We start from the raw sequence: 13,693 nt of genomic DNA on the forward strand, positions 1-13,693 counted from the left end.
TCGTACGAAAATATAGAATCATGGGACTAAAGCATTACTAAAATAGGTAAAAAAAGGCAGTGAAGGTCATAAGCAAAAGGGACAAAATAGAAATAAAGATTATGTAAAACGACACAAAAATAAGGATACAAGAACGGAAATGTCACAAATCCTTCCGGAAACAATGAGTATTTAAACTAAGAAAAAGAAAAAAAAAGACTAGTAATGGAAGCATGAATCATCAAGCTAAGTTTACCTTGAGTCAATTTTGACAAATTTTTCTTGTTCGGTAAAAAAGCATACGTATTAATATATATTAATCATGGTAAAATATAAACAGTAACAGTTAAATTGAAAGTTGTAAGACTATGTTAATATTTTAATTTTTTTTGTTATAGAAGAATTAGGATTAAAATTTCAAATAGAAAAAACTTATTATGTTTGTTTTTTCAGTCAAAAGGAAAAGCAAAGCAGTCTCCAGCATTGTTTTTTTCATATAGAAACATACGAAGGCTGAAAGGTAATAAAGGAAAACATGAACTAATTTGAAGCATAACAATTTATTTATCGACACAAAACATGAATACACTGTTTGTATTTCAGGTTAAGGGATTAAAAAAAATTTAAATTAAAGTACTTATTGATTTTTTCTAATTGATAAATTCTTTTACAACAACGATAAATGAATAAATGGAAATTAAAACTGAAAATAACTGATGATGTAATCAAGATGTGATTAAATTCGCCACCCCAAACAATTACAAGTTTTTATCATATTAGCCTTTGATCAAAAAGGTATCAGCCTATTTTAATGACTGTAACACTTTCATTATGTAATATTTAGGACATCAGTGCAGTGCCGTACTGGGGAATATAGAAGGAAATTCTACAATAATTTGAATGATCTAGGAAGATGCATACTGCATATATTTCGACAGTTAGCAGTGGCTAGCCAAAACTTACTATCGAAATATATATAGTATATTTACATATTTTTCTAAGAAATTCAAGTAATTGTGAAATTTCCTTCTGTATATGTACGTATATCCTACAGTTTTAGTAATATCAGAAGTTGGGCGAACGGAAATTACATGGCATCCTGTTTTTGATGACTTATAACATATTGAGTGTTCAGTACAATTTCAGATAATTATAAAATCGGAGTTGTTCTATGGCAACCAGCCCTAGTAGTAGTAGTAGTAGTAGGTGGGATTAGCCTGTTAAACGGTTCCTAGCTCTTTTAAACCTTCTTCTTCTTTATTTTAGCAGATATTGCATTTGTAGTAGTAGTTGGGACTTGGGATTTGCCTTGAAACGGCTCCCTTGCTCGCTCTAGTTCTACTTAATGAGATCTTCTACAAATACGGTGCTGGGTGTCGAGGGTGTAGCAGCACTTCTCGTTATCGTTACACTCGCTGTCGCTGTGGCAAAGGATGATCGGGAAGCCGACGCAAAGGGCTTCCGTCTCCTGGGGGGTGATTGGGGTGTTGGGGCAGCGTCCTTGGTGGCTTTCTGTTGGGAATTCCGAATCGTTATGTTCAAATGCGTATACACAATTACACATACGTATACACATGTATACGTATTGAATAGTCTTACATTAATGTCTCTACATTCTTTACAGTTGCAAGATATTAGCTACAAATAACCTATCACTATTAATAAATTTATTTTACCATAGGAGTTATATGTAGTAAGTGCTCTTACTGCGGACAGGATTCGAACTTGCGTCCCTTATGGCTGACACAGTGGTGACAGTAGACTTAATGAACGCAGCCATAAAGGCACAGGTTTGAATTCTGGTCAGGGTAATTGCACTTACATGTAATCTCCTAAAGAGTGAGTTACATCGTAGGTATACTGAATTCGACATGAATGGAACTAAGAATACTTTCATGATGTGATTTCTTCCAAGAATAGTAGTCTTGTTGCCATTTTTTCTTTTTTTCACTGCATAAAAAAATGTCCTAATTGAGTACATGATCCACTTGAAGCGGCAATTACGGGTACTTCCTGAATGATTTCTGCCCCAAGCGCCTGAGAACCAGCTCTTTACAGAAGTTTTGACATAGGGCAATAGCTTCCCTCCTCACTCTACCACGTCAAGCAGTCTATTTCTGCAGGTGAAAAGGTCTCGTTGTCCAAATCCACCTTCCTTCAGATCGTAGGTGTGACCAGACCACTTTCTGTTACTATAGTACTAGATTCACATCATCCGTGCATCTGATGTCTAGATGTCTACGCCCGTCCCTTACGACGCTCCTGATTGGCTGTTTATAAGTCAACCACAGGGCTGGAAACTCAGTATCTCGAGAGAGTTCACATTCACATAGGTAGGATGTGTCTTTCACCTCTTCTGAGGGATACTTTTGAAAGACGTATCTCTCAGGAGAGGTGGAACAATCATACTGCCCATGTGAACTCTCGAGAGACTGATAGTTTCCAGCCCTGTCGTTGGCTCATCAACAGCCAATCAGGAACGTCGTAAGGGACTGGCCTAGACATCAAATGCACGGCTGATGTGATTCTACTACAGTCATGTCGTTTAAAATAAGTCAATCACGATAGGGAAACTAAAAAGTCTGACTGGGTTGTAACAGTTGTCAAAATATAAAGATAATATACTTTCCTGGCGCTATATTTGGCTCGTTAGTTATGCGCTATACATATTACTGTGTAAAAAGCCTTCAATCAGCAACCTAGGGGATCACGTTTTTGGCGCAATGCTAAGAATGTGGCAAAAATTTTGATCATCTGTCTACGATCGTCTTAAGGAAAACACTCAAATTCACTGGACAGAGAGAGAATCTGTATTTTTTTTTTACTAAAATGTAATTAATGTTTAACAAGAGACAGAAATCGAATTGTTTTATTTACGAGAAAACTGGTTTACTCGGGCTGTCATCTTCATCGGCCTATGGATCGGCCTAAGAAAAATAAAGCCTCAAATTCAGTGGACAGAGAGACAATCTCTCTTGAAGCACTAAAAAAGTAATGTTTAGCAAGAGAGAGAAAACTATTATCTTAGGTACACGAAAATGTACTTACTTGGGCTGTCATCTTCGTCGCAGCAAGTATATTGTCCGAACTTATCATTGTTACAGAAATTCTTGCAACCGGACACTTCACGGCGGGGGGGAGTACGGCAGGGGGTGATACCCCTAGAGCCGACAGCTGAGCAGACCAGACCTGCTAAGATGACAGCTACCAGAAGGAAGAAAGATCTTGCCATTTTTTCTTCTTTTTCTTTCTCTTGTTCTTTCCTACGGACTGAAGATTGGCGCTGTTTGTTAGAGAGGAAATGTGATCAAATGGGTTCAAGATTTTCTCAGCAAATTGTTTACAAGTTTATTGATAAAATATATTTGGGAATGATTCTTTAAGAGTTAACGATTTAACAGGATTGAACACAGATAGATGAAACACGTACTATATATATATATACGTATATATATATATATATATATATATATATATAATATATATATATAAATATATATTTAAATATATATTTTTATATATAATTTTATATATATATATATATATATACACAAGCTGCTCTTACCCCTTTCAAGTAATAGGACTTTTGCTTTGTTCGGACCTCAGGATGAGATATTATGCAATGAATAAGGTGCTTCGTTATCAGTCGACTATGGCACTTACAAACAGAGGACAAGGGATTTGCATTTGCATATGTATATATATATATATTATATATATATATATATATATATATATATATATATATATATATTTGGTAATCCTCTTAAGCACGCAGATATGTTATAAATGCTTCAAGAAAGAGGTCTATCGGAGGACGAAATTGTTGGGCATTATCTAACTAAAAGATAATTCATTTTTCTGTGTATAAAACTACTTAATATATATATATATATATATATATATATATATATATATATATATATATATATATATATATATAGTGTAATAACCAAAAGGCCCTCTTAACTTCTCGAATACTTCACACGTTTCGGAAACACTTGTAACTACGATACCTGAGATTCAAACGCAAGAATATGAGGCAATTTCTAAGTTCGCATCCGGACTCGAACGTGCAAGTTCGAACCCTGCTACGGACTTCAGAATTGCCTCATATTCTCGCATTTGGATCTCAGGCTTTGTAGTGACAAGTGTATCCGAAACGCGTGAAGTATTCGAGAAGGTTAAGAGAGCATTGCTGTTATTACAATGACACATGTATAAACTGTATTATCTTTAAAGTTGGGGTAAAACTGCAGACAGTGTCTGGAACCACTAACCTGAGTCTTGAGAGTTTACCAACTGTCTCAATGAAAGGATCACTGAACTGCGATTATATATACACGTGCTGGACAAAAGCAAAGCAATACGATAGTTGCTAGATACTGCCACAAAAACAAAACGAAATAGCATCTCTATCATATCACTGGCATCATTGACGGTAGTTATTTTGAACGTAGGTCTAATATTTTATCTTCCATTGGTACTTTATCGATTCTTCATCAGGCAAGTATTCTGAATATGTATTTTTAAATTCAGTACATTACAAAAGAAAGCTGTAGAGGTAATGGCTTTTCCTATTTGTAGAGAGGTATTAATTCTACGAAATGTGGAACAGGTTCTTCCGAGAGATTTACCTGCATCTTTTTGGATATTGCTTTTACTTATCGGCTTGTCATTGAATAAACAAGTTACTGACGCAAAGCGGGTTTCGCTGGAACCGCTATCGGATGCTTTTCCTATTATTATTATTATTATTATTATTATTATTATTATTTCAGATGCTGCTAAACCAAAAACAGTTTTATCTTTATACAGGAGGAGATTACTGTACAGTTTTAATTATTCATTTTCCTCGCACACGTACATACCTACATACATTAAATCTGTACCTTTGCTAAAGTCTAGGATAAACTCATGCTAAGTAAAGTAGACGGCCGTACGAGGATATCATTTATTATTTGTCGACTTCACAATATAGAAATTGGTGTATGTAATACTTTGATCCCCAAGATGCTTATAGTACTAATCACGGCGTCCCAATGAGCTCCCGCCACATTTTAGCGCCTCGGAGTATGTGGATACATACAGATGCCTGTGTGCGCTATGTACTGGGAGACCCCCTATCATTTGAGATTTTATGATCGATGTTGAGATGGTATGGACACCTGTTGAGGAGAGATGAGGACCACGCTGGGAGACATACTATGGGGATGGAGGTTCAAGGAAGCAGAAGTGAGAGAGGAGACTTACATGAGAAGGGAATTGATGAAGCAGAAGCGCAGGATAGAAATAAATGGCAGCGGCTCATCCGAAAAGGCGACCCCATACAAAAAATGGGAACCAGCTGGGAAGAAGATGATCGATGTCATACAGACATTTATTCTTAGTTAAAGATTACGACATTTTCACCCATCAGACAGCCTTGAATCCTCAGCAAGTTTAAGCCAAATCGTGCACCATTAGCACTAAAACTAGTCAGATATCCACTTTCCTAACCACGACTTCCGCTGCTTGAACTCTTCAGCAACGTCAACAGACTTCTGTGACCAAGTTTTCTCATTTGTGTGTGTGTGTGTGTGGGGATGTATACTGACGTAGATATGTAATCAAGACTCAAAGAGGTCAACTTGCCGTTACCTATAGCGTAGTCAGGTTAGCATGTATATGCCAGTAATAATATGTTTTATGAAGACATTGTGAAGAGATGGAAAGAATATTTCGAACAGTTGTTAAATGAAGAAGATAATAGACTAATAAGAGAGGATGGGCAAATGAACATTGGCATGGTAATGAGGTTTTCTAGGCAAGAGGTACTAAATGCACTGAAGAAGATGAAGAATGGGAAGGCAACCGGACCAGACATGATTCCAGTGGAAGCATGGAAAGCATTAGGAGATGAAGGAGTGGATATAATGTACGATCTTATGATAAAGATCCTTGAACAGGAAAAGATACCCAATGAGTGGCGTGGGAGTATATTGATCCCAATTTTTAAAGGGAAAGGCGATGTCCTAGAGTGGTAATTATAGGGGCATTAAATTGATGTCCCACACTTTGAAGATACTGGAAAGGATGATAGATGCTAGACTGAGAGAAGAAGTACAAATAGGTAAAGAGCAGATGGGATTTATGAAGGGAAGGGGAACAACAGATGGTATATTTTGTCTGAGGCAAATAATGGAGAAATTCGGGGAAAGACAAAAGGACCTACATATGGTATTCATTGACCTTGAAAAGGCTTATGACCGAGTCCCGAGACAAGAGGTATGGAGGAGTCTGAGGGAGAAGATGGTGCCAGAGAAGTATGTGCGATTGATACAAGAGATGTACCGGAACGTATTTACCAGAGTGAGGAGCAGTGTTGGGGAGACAGAAGATTTTGAGGTGAGAGTAGGATTACACCAGGGGTCGGCTCTGAGCCCATTTATCTTTAACATAGTGATGGATGTTATAATAGAGGAAGTAAGGGAGACAGTACCATGGAACATATTGTATGCGGATGATTTTATTCTGTGTGCAGAGAGCAGGGAAGATCTGGAAGTGAAATTGGAAAGATGGAGACAAGTACTGGAGGACAGAGGAATGAGAATAAGTAGATCTAAGACAGAATATATGTGTACCACCACTGAGGGGGATGATAGAGAAAGTATTCAGTTTGGTGGAGAGCAAATAAGGAGAGTTGATAAGTTTAAGTATTTGGGATATTTTGTTAACGCTGGAGGAAGTATGGAAGAAGAAGTAAAACATCGGGTACAGGCAGGCTGGAACAACTGGAGAGCGGCCTCTGGAGTTCTTTGTGACAAAAGAGTGCTGCTTAGGTTAAAAGGAAAATTTCACAAGACGGTGGTAAGAACAGCAATGCTGTATGGTACGGAAACAGCAAGCATGAGAAAAACAGAGCAGAAGAAGATGGATGTGGCGGAAATGAGAATGCTTAGGTGGATGTCTGGGGTGACAAGAGAGGATAGGATCAGCAATGACTACATAAGGGGGTCGACTTAGGTGGTGGAAGTATCAAAGAAAGTGCAGGAGGGGAGGCTGAGATGGTATGGACACCTGTTGAGGAGAGATGAAGACCACGCTGGGAGACATATTATGGGGGTGGAGGTGCAAGGAAGAAGAAGAAGAGGGAGACCAAGAAAGAGATGGAAGGACTGTGTGAGAGGAGACTTACATGAGAAGGGAATTGATGAGGCAGAAGTGCAGGATAGAAATAGATGGAAACGGCTCATCCGAAGCGGCGACCCCATATAAAAATGGGAACAAGCTGGGAAGAAGAATATGTTTTTTATGAGCCATTACTCACCAAAAATCTATCCTGCTGAAATCACTCCCTGCTAAATATAAACTTACCAATTAACGATCTGACAAGTTAAGTGATTTTCTAATATAGTAGATTCACGTCACCCGTGCATCTAATGTCTAGGCCAGTCCCTTACGACGCTCCTGATTGGCTGTTGATAAGCCAATCGCAGGCCTGGAAACTCTCAGTATCTCTCGAGAGTTGACATTGGCAGGATGTATGTTCCACCTCTCCTGAGGGATACGTCTTTCAAAGATATCCCTCAGGAGTCGTGGAACATACATCCTGCCTATGTGAGCTTTCGAGAGAGACTGAGAGTTTCCAGCCCTGCGATTGGCTTATCAACAGCCAATCAGGAGCGTCGTAAGGGACTGGCCTAGACATCAGATGCACGGGTGATGTGAATCTACTATAGTTATTCTATGTACAAATATGAAAGATCCACAATATAGATAAGCATAGCTCAAGTCAATTAATCCTTACACGGAATTCTTAATTGGTGGAGTGAGACAGGCTTCTGAACTCTTTTTGTGTGCTGTAACTGATTCAAAATAAGATTATTATAATGCAGGTGTAAACGCCATCATAAGCAATTCAGATTTCGAGCACGACTTCGAACAGCTGTACTTTGACCTTCGCTTCCGATGGGCAACTAATCAATCTTGAGACGTGACAGCAGTGGTGTCCTGTCCTGATATACGTATATGCATATTTGAATATATACATACATACATACACACACACACACACACACACACACACACACACACATATATATATATATATATATACATAATATGAATTCTTATCACATCACCGGGATCTATATACATGCATTAAGCTACAAATGTCCTTTAATATCCAATTCGCTTTACCTCGGAATTAATACATTTTCATACATGTTAACCGAAGGGGAATTTTTTTAGTTGATAAAAATTTCGTCATCCCATGGATCCTAGACATATATGAAAATATGTTGATTCCGAGGTAGAGTGAATTGGATATTAAAGGACATTTGTAGTTTAATGCATATATATATATATATATATATATATATATATATATATATTAATATATATATATATGTGTGTGTGTGTGTGTGTGTGTGTGTGTGTGTGTGTGTGTGTGTGAGTGTGTGTGTGTGCGTGTGCGAGAGAGAGAGAGCGCGAGCAGCATTTTCCTAAATAATGACTGCGAGCTAGAGCAAGAGGAAACCTGTTCTACGTTTCTTGGAAATCAGTTCCTTGCATACATTTATTTATTTATTTATTATTTATTTTCAAGATTTAAGTCTGACTTTTGTAAACCAGGTATTTTTCTTTCTGACAGACCGAACGCATAATTTGGAATGCTCGATACCAATAACAAGTGATAGGGTTTACGGCAAAGTGGTTTAGTCATACTTAATAAAAGATTTTTTAAACGGTTATCGAGGTAGGTGTAATAATGGGCGTTTCCTGAAATGGAAGTATCTGGCAATCCGGTTCTCTTGTCGACGATCTTACTATTTTTGTTTGTTTGATTCTGTAGAACGTATAAGAGGAAATAGACAAGTAAAGTTCTATTATAGTTCATGGAATTTTTTTTTATTAAGTTATGTAAGCTCAAAACACACTTGTAAAAGGAACACACAACAAAAGAACTCCTTATCGAAGAGATAATAATAATAATAATAATAAATAACATAATAATAATAATAATAATAATCAATAATAATACATATAATAATAATAAAATAATAACTAAATAATAATAATTAATTAATAATAATGTTTCTAACGGAACGTGTAGCCTATCCTGTTTTGGTTGCTTAAGACTATCATATGTAACTTTAGGATTTTATTTGAATTACAAAGGCTACCCAGCAATCGATAAATCATTTATAACACTGCATGAAAACTGTAATTCTCATTAATAGGGTTTCCTCTAATTTTTTTGAATTTTATTTTTGTATGATTTTGACGACATAGTTCTTTTATTTTCAAATGCCATATTTAATGCTTCTATTCTTTTTATTTGCGTATGGTTTCATTTTTATTTGCATGTGTTTTTCGTTTGCTGACGTACTGAAATTCCTTTGTATTCGATATGCATTACTACCCCAATACAGTTCGTCTGGTAGTTCAATAAATGTATCTATTTATTAACTTGCTGATTTTTCTTTTTTAATAAGTGAGGTGTCTTCTTTCTGTATTACCCTTTACCCCTTTTTAACGTCTCTCCAACAAACATCATACTCCGTAGGGGAGTACTTCCGTCAGTGAACCTCATGCGGTGCACTGTAGGCATTACTTAAGGTTCTTTGCAGCGTGCCTTCGACCCCTAGCTGCAACGACTTTCGTTCCTTTTACTGTACCTCCTTTCACATCCTCTTTCTTCATCTTACTTTCCACCCTCTCCTAACACTTGATTCACAGTGCAACTGCGAGGTTTTCCTCCTGTTACACCTTTCAAACCTTTTATTGTCAATTTCCTTTTCAGGGCTGAATGATCTCATAGGTCCCAGTACTAGGCCTTTGGCCTGAATTCTATATTCTACACAACTCAGTAAACATATTCTTTGGAAGCTTGAATTTCAAGGCATTATCCCTTTTGGGTTTGTCCCATCTGAATAGGGTTTATCTTCTGATTAATAATAATAATAATAATAATAATGAATATAATAATAATAATAATAATAATAATAATAATAATAATAATAATAATATAATAATAATAATAATAATAATAAAAATATCTACAATTATATATTAAAAATATATTTCTAAGTAAAAATAGAACAAAGACTTTCGAACACCTGAACGGTGATGAGGAACGCCGTTCAGGTGTTCGAAAGTCTTTGTTCTATTTTTACATAGTAATATATTTTAATATATAATTGTGGATATTTTTTAACAATTTGTTTTCACGAGACTGTGAATTTCTTAATAATAATAATAATAATAATAATTAATAATAATAATAATAATAATAATAATAATAATAATAATAATAATAAAATAATAATAATAATAAAATGCGCCTTAGTCAACATACAAATGGCAAAGTAACGAGAACTGAAGGGATAAAGCTACCAGATGGGAGCAACATCAAACACATAGATGAGACAGGATACAAATACCTGGGAATAATGGAAGGAGGAGATATAAAACACCAAGAGATGAAAGACACGATCAGGAAAGAATATATGCAGAGACTCAAGGCGATACTCAAGTCAAAACTCAACGCCGGAAATATGATAAAAGCCATAAAACACGGATGGGCAGTGCAAGTAATCAGATACAGCGCAGGAATAGTGGAATGGACGAAGGCAGAACTCCGCAGCATAGATCAGTAAAACCAGGGAAACACCATATTGACAATACACAAAGCACTACACCCAAGAGCAAATACGGACAGACTATACATAACACGAAAGGAAGGAGGGAGAGGACTACTAAGTATAAAGGACTGCGTCAACATCGAAAACAGAGCACTGGGGCAATATCTGAAAACCAGTGAAGACGAGTGGCTAAAGAGTGCATGGGAAGAAGGACTAATAAAAGCAGACGAAGACCCAGAAATATACAGAGACAGGAGAAAGACAGAAAGAACAGAGGACTGGCACAACAAACCAATGCACGGACAATACATGAGACAGACTAAAGAACTAGCCAGCGATGACAATTGGCAATGGCTACAGAGGGGAGAGCTAAAGAAGGAAACTGAAGGAATGATAACAGCGGCGCAAGATCAGGCCCTAAGAACCAGATATGTTCAAAGTACGATAGACGGAAATAACATCTCTCCCATATGTAGGAAGTGCAATACGAAAAGTGAAACCATAAACCACATAGCAAGTGAATGCCCGGCACTTGCACAGAACCAGTACAAAAAGAGGCATGATTCAGTAGCAAAAGCAGCCACTGGAGCCTGTGCAAGAAAAACATCAGCTACCTTGCAGGATAATAAGTGGTACGAGCACCAACCTGAAGGAGTGATAGAAAACGATCAGGCAAAGATCCTCTGGGACTATGGTATCAGAACGGATAGGGTGATACGTGCAAACAGACCAGACGTGACGTTGATTGACAAGGTCAAGAAGAATGTATCACTCATTGATGTCGCAATACCATGGGACACCAGAGTTGAAGAGAAAGAGAGGGAAAAATTGGATAAGTATCAAGATCTGAAAATAGAAATAAGAAGGATATGGGATATGCCAGTGGAAAATCGTACCCATAATCATAGGAGCACTAGGCACGATCCCAAGATCCCTGAAAAGGAATCTAGAAAAACTAGAGGCTGAAGTAGCTCCAGGACTCATGCAGAAGAGTGTGATCCTAGAAACGGCACACATAGTAAGAAGAGTGATGGACTCCTAAGGAGGCAGGATGCAACCCGGAACCCAACACTATAAATACCACCCAGTCGAATTGGAGGACTGTGATAGAGCAAAAAAAAAAAAAAAAAAAAAAAAAAAAAAAAAATAATAATAATAATAATTAATTAATAATAATTACATTATAATTTATTAATTAATTAATATTATTAATTATTATTATTATTATTATTATTAATTAATTATTATTATTATTATTATTATTATTATATTATTGATCTTATTTATTTTTTTGCTCTCACGCTGAGACACTTTGAATCATGAGCTCTTTCGTTTTCTGTATTGAATCACTCAACACTGGAGCTGCGATATTATCACGTGGTGTTCATAATCAGAATTTTATTGACTTATTATATACAGGCTACATTTATTAGATAGGTAAACAAGGAAAGTGTAAAAGACATTTAATCCTTTGACTCCTTGTTTCGATAATTTAAAATTTTCATCCTTACGTCTAGGTTGTAGAGAGGATTTTGACTCTGTGGTAAAAGTCTTATTTCTTTCTCTCCATCTAAAAACACATTCACTAACACACGAACACACTGGCATCATTATTTTACTATGTTTGCGTGTGTGTGTGTGTGTGTGTGTGTGTGTGTGTGTGAGTATTCGCTCGCAATTAGAGATGTGAGGTATTTGACATACATATATACTATAAGTGTTTAGATAAGTACTGGGAATTTCTTTTCACGTTTGTGTCAATATACTACATTTTTTGGGTATGGTGAATTTGCGATATGATACATTGCCATTCTTTTACTGTATTGCCCTATGTCTCTCTCTCTTTGATTTAGACGAAACTTGAAAGATAGGCAAACACTTGATTGGTAATGATTTTTACCAATTAAAGTGGATCTCGGACTGCTCTTTGTTAGGTCACGGGTTAACAATTTAATGGCGAAAATTTTGATTCTCTTATACTTAGAAGCCTCTGGTCTTTAGGATTCCATATCATCAGGCAAAATGAATGATTTATGTATTTATCTTTATCCCGCGAACCAAAAAAAAAAAAAAAATGTGGTCCACAGTTTGAAAGGAAAAAAGTCTTTTTCTCCAAGTTTCCCCCTCAGTTTCCTCCATCTTCTCCAACTCATCTAAATGTTTTTTTTTTTTTTTTTTATTTTTCTAGGACTTAAGGATTATTGAGAAACAAGTTCTCTTCCTGATGTTGGGATATCTGGCAGTTATACACCGTTCCAGCCACCATGGTATATAAAAGGAAGCAAAGTTATGCCTTAATGCATCGTTTCAAAAGCACTTATCAGCCTTCAGTCCGAGGAATCGTGAGGTTAGTGGGTTTTAGATACTCTCATGCAGGTGTTCTCAGAAAATTTGTTCTATCTCTCTCTCTCTCTCATATATATAATACACATATATATATATATATAGTATATATATATATATATATATATATATATATAGTTTTATAACTGAATCACGAAAGTTTGGAAAGTGATAAATCCATAAATAAAGGTATAAGCCACGAAGGAAAAATAAACAAAAGGAGTTTCGGAAACTCCGTTGTTTTATTTTTTCCTTCGTGGCTTATACCTTTTTTATATATATATATATTATATATATATTATATATATATATATATGTGTGTGTGTGTGGTGTGTGTGTGTGTGTATATATATATATATATTATATATATATATATAAATTGACAAACTGTTCATAGCACACATACACACACACACACATATATATATATATAAACATGATATATGAAAAAATGTCAGTATCTAAAACTTATATCTGTTACACACGTGACTGCGTTGTGATCGATTCCTTGTATATATATACATATATTTTATAATATATATATATATATATATATATATATATATATATATTGTATAATCTATATATATATATATGTTTTATGTATGTATGTATATGTATGTAATATATATGTTTGTGTACTCGCATATGTCTTTGTTATATATGTATATATATTTTATGATTACAGCTAGATAAATTTTTTCCTTTCTTTTACAGTAAAAATGGTGACTCTTTACACATTA

At 35.7% G+C, this 13,693-nt stretch overlaps 1 long non-coding RNA gene across 2 annotated transcripts; it reads right to left on the reverse strand.

Moving 5' to 3' along the window:
* Positions 1-520: 520 nt before the first annotated feature.
* LOC135206754 (uncharacterized) lies at positions 521-4,319 on the reverse strand. Of its 2 annotated transcripts, none has more exons than XR_010312829.1 (3): positions 4,260-4,319; positions 3,028-3,249; positions 521-1,491 (listed from the first exon to the last, which is right to left on the reverse strand). It is a non-coding gene; the product is annotated as an uncharacterized LOC135206754 (long non-coding RNA). The 2 variants fall into 2 exon arrangements; XR_010312830.1 differs by having other exon boundaries at positions 3,028-3,262; positions 4,260-4,293.
* Positions 4,320-13,693: the final 9,374 nt, after the last annotated feature.

This window comes from Macrobrachium nipponense, chromosome 31 (genome assembly GCF_015104395.2).
Source record: "Macrobrachium nipponense isolate FS-2020 chromosome 31, ASM1510439v2, whole genome shotgun sequence".
Taxonomy (NCBI): domain Eukaryota; kingdom Metazoa; phylum Arthropoda; class Malacostraca; order Decapoda; family Palaemonidae; genus Macrobrachium; species Macrobrachium nipponense.